Genomic DNA, 4,583 nt, shown 5'->3' with positions numbered 1-4,583 from the left:
TATGCCTCCCACCCACCGCCTTCACCGCCTACTTCACCCACACCCGCCCACAAACACGCCCACTCTCTGAATGCCATCCCACCCATTTGCTCCGCAGAACATTCCAACAACGCTAGTATATCCCCCCCTTCGATTCCCTGCCCGCTTTCCAGCTCACTACACAACCACCCACCAAGGGCTCTCACCACCTACGCCAGCCCCAATGCACCCCCTGACCTGACTTTATCCACCCTCCAACAAGTTAAAGAGGATATTCTACAAATCAAAAAAGATGTCCACGCAATCAAAGACCTTCTCTCATCACAGCCCAGTCGACCTCCCACCATCCCTCTACCCTACAATGGACGCACCCGCCCTACATACCCTCGCCTCCAACGACATCCGCGCTGGCCGACTATCCCCGTTCGCAACAACTCCCACCGCCCCCGCCGTGTCCTCAACCCACTGTCGGACCGCGACCTATGCTCTCTCCTACGCTCGTATGGACCAGGTCCGGAAAAACACATATCTAGCACACACATCTCCATACCCACAATTCTTACAAACCCTCTGAGGCTCCCAACACTCAACAACAGAGGTTCCGTCCCAAACAACCTCAGAAAAGTTCCCCTCACTCTAGAAAGCTCGACCACCCTTCTCTCTCCCAAACTCAAATGCATCCTACTCAACTGCAGATCGGCCCAGAGACACGCCTCCGACATCGCTGATCTCGTCTCCGCTAGGGATCTGGACCTGGCCATTCTAACAGAAACCTGGCTCACTGAAGCCTCTACCCCGATTATGGACATACTAGTCCCCCCCAACTATCACATCATTAGGCTAGACAGGTCTTCAGACAAGACGGGCGGGGGAATTGCATGCATTTTTAGAAGTAACCTCTCCGTTACTAAAGTCACCTCCCCCTCCCTCTCCTCCTGTGAACTCCTCTGCCTCGACATCACCAGCGAGGACAAACAAGTTTGTGCTTTACATCTCATCTATCACCCGCCTGGTGACAATCTCATATTCACCCAACAACTCATGGACATGATCACTTCCAATGCCGGTCGGCAGACCACCCAAGTCTACCTGGGTGACTTCAATCTCCACTGGAATGATCAGAAAGACACAGTGGTGAATAGTCTCAAAACTCTCCTTAATGCGCTTGACCTCTCCCAAATATGCGATAGACCAACACACGACAAAGGTGCGATACTTGATCTCATCATTGCCAAAGAGTATTCTACACAACTGGAGACGATTCTACCCTGCGACTGGTCAGATCACCACATTATCACCTTCTTTATAAATGAAAAAGTTAAACCTAACCCGGCTCAATCAATCAAATCCAAAACATGGAAAAGGGACATGAAGAATCTCAACCCCTCTACTCTGCCTCCCCACATCGGCAATCTCCTCCTTCCCCCTTCAGGTGCCTTGGATGTTCAATCACTGACTGACCATTATCTTGAATCTATGAATACTTTAGTCAATGAAGTCGCCCCACTGCAACTGAAGAGAGTCTCCACCAAAACTTCTAACCCCTGGTATGACGACAGACTCAATGACGACAGGCGTTCGATGCGAATGGCAGAGCGCACCTGGAGAGCGGACCCTTCAGCACTGCACCTCAAAAGGCTTAAAAACAAGAGAAATGCCTACTTCAGGAAAATAAAGCGCACAAAGTTGGACTTCTTCAGCCGCCAGTTGGACCAAGCAAAAAACAGGCCAAGAAAACTGTTCGAACTAATCAAGACCCAAACAAAGGCACAACCCTTACAATCAAATAGCACAACAAGTGACTCCCCACACTGTGAAGACTTCTCTGCTTTCTTTAAGCTAAAGACTGACAACATAAGAAATGACCTCATCGGAGGAGGAGCTTGGCGGGCATCCGAGATGGCCGCGTGAGCACAGCGCTCCCCGGACCCCCGCCGCTCCCGACATAATATCATGCATGAATCCTGATTTTTTGCGAGGATTTGTATAGAGGACGTTGGGCTGATCTACCTGGACCCTTTCAGAAACTGATTCGGACACCGGGTGCCTGAGATATGGCGAATTGAACTTTTGGGCTCCGCTCTCGAGGTGCGCCCGGGACTGGGTGAGGTTCGGTGGCCGTCTTGGAGTTGAACAACAACGGCAGGGGGATTGCCCTTGTGGGTCCCCTTCTTAAGTTTCGGTTTCGATTCTGCCTCAGACTGGGACATTGGTGAGAGGGTCGGGCCAGAGCTGGTGCCAGGACACGCGTCGGCTGTTGAGCCTTTGGTTGGACTATTCTCCTAATTTGCTGCCTCTATCCTGGTGGTACCCCTCTTGCAGACCTTTGGTCCCGGGGCCTCCATTTCTGGGGCCCGGTCCGTTGACCCTGGTGAATCTCCTTGTGACGCATCTACAAAATGGCGGGCAGAGGGGACCGAGAGACGCGCAAGACGAAGACACCTCTGCGCGGAGGTCCGGTCCAATCTAATGTTATGGATCGTTATACCCACTCTAAGGGGTCCCCCGGAGCCGCCCTGCCCGGTCCTACTGCGTCTGCCCACGTCTTGGATGCGTCGACGGAGCCCTCCTTGCAGGACATCATGGGCGCCATTTCTGGCATGAGGGAATCCATAGGCCAACAGTACGAAACCTTGGCCCTCAAACTTGACACTGTGGCGATTGAGGTAAATCTAATTCGAGCCGATCTCTCCAAGACGAACGAAAAGGTGAAGTCGTTGGATATCAAATCATCCAGCCTCACGACGGACGTCTCTGAGATACAGATGGAGGTTGGCAATCTCCGTAGGGTGAACGATTTCATGACCCGGCGCTTGGAGGATTTTGAGAACAGGGCACGTCGCTGTAATGTTCGCGTGGTTGGTGTGCCGGAGAACCCAGAACCCCACTCGGTTGATCTCCTGGTTGAAGACCTGATCCAGAACCACCTTTCTCCATCTGGCCTTACTAAATTTTTCGCTGTGGAGCGCGCACATCGTGTCCCGGGGGGCCAGGGTAAACCAGGCGCCCCGCCGAGACCTATTGTCACGAAGCTTTTCCACTTTAGAGATCGGGACGCTATCCTGCAGGCTTCGCGGGTGAAGGGCCCGGTGGCCTTTGAGAATGCCACGGTGAACTTTTATCCGGACTTTTCCCAACAGGTCCAGAAGCAGCGGATGGGATTTCGTGGTGCTAAGAAACGTCTCAGGGACTTGGGGATGCGTTACGCTATGCTCTTTCCGACCAGGCTGCGGGTCGAGTATAATGACCGAACTTTCTTCTTTGATCGGCCGGATGCTGTGAATGACTGGCTAGACTCCCTGCCTAGCCGACCTCCTGAGACTGAGTCAGATGCCCACCCGGGCGGTGCTGAAGGTGGTGTAGAGAGCTGAACATTTCGTCTATGCCTGGTGCCTTGTTTTGAATGATTACTCCAGGGGTGTATGCCTATGTTCCTCTATTACTTATGTGTTTGCTGTATGTTTTTCTTCTCGTCGTTGATCTGATCGGGGGGCGGGTGGGACAGAGCCTTTCCTCCTCCGGGGTCTGTGTGTAGAATAGGGGTTCTTGGGCGACAGGCACACTGCAGGTTGGGGTGGCTCTTTAGCTTTTTGCAGGGGTGCAGGGTGGGGGGTGTTCTCTTGTTATTTTGGGGGAGGGTGGTTGGGAAGTTCGTTGTTTGTGTGTTTTGTTTACAAGGCGACCTTATCCTGTATCTGAACATGTTTCTGTGGTCATGCTCATCGGTGGGGGGTTTTGGCTTTGTCGGGTGGGATGGGGGGTAGGGGGTTGAGATTTGTTTCGTGGAACGTTAACGGTCTGGGTGATCGTATAAAACGGAGTGTGGTGCTGAAATGTATACGACGTTTATCTCCTGACATTGTTTTCCTACAGGAGACTCATTTGATAGGCAATGTTTGTCATGCAATGAATAGGTGGGGCTATCGCCTCGTAGCGCATTCGGGGTTTACCTCCGGTTCTAGGGGTGTGGGTATCCTTGTTCGGGCTTCCCTCCCCCTGGCTATTGATGAGGTGATTCAGGATGACCTGGGGCGGTATACTGTCCTTCTGGGTAGATATGAGGGCCGTGCCCTCTCCTTATTCAATGTTTATGTGCCTCCCGGTTTGCAGACTTCTACCTTTTCAGATTTGGGCCGAGTCTTGCTGGACCTCCCTGATAGTACTCTCTTTCTGGCTGGTGATTTTAATTCGGTGTTCTCCGGTCTCCACGATCGCCACCCCCCTAGGGATACTCCTGCGGCTCAGCAGTGGTTGGGTGGATTTTTGGATACCTTTGGCTTGGTGGATTGCTGGAGGCTTTTGCATCCTACTCAGCTTCAGTACACCTTTCATTCTGGGGCCCATGGGAGTCTGTCTAGGCTAGATTATTTCCTTATGCCGGCGGCTCAGTCGCCAGCGGTGCGTGAGATTGTGCACCTGCCCAGGGGTATCTCTGACCACTCTCCGCTCTGGCTTCGTTTTGAGGTTGGTGTGGAGGCAGTGGGCCGGGTGGCTCCTATCAATCCGTGGTACCTTACCTCCCCGGAGACTCGCAGCCTTTTGCTTAAGTCTTTGGACGCGTATTTTCTAGATAACGAGGGGTCGGTTTCCTCGGCTGTGTCCCT

Source organism: Lissotriton helveticus, chromosome 7 (genome assembly GCF_964261635.1).
Source record: "Lissotriton helveticus chromosome 7, aLisHel1.1, whole genome shotgun sequence".
Classification (NCBI taxonomy): Eukaryota; Metazoa; Chordata; class Amphibia; order Caudata; family Salamandridae; genus Lissotriton; species Lissotriton helveticus.
Note: the sequence above shows the minus strand (reverse complement) of the source record.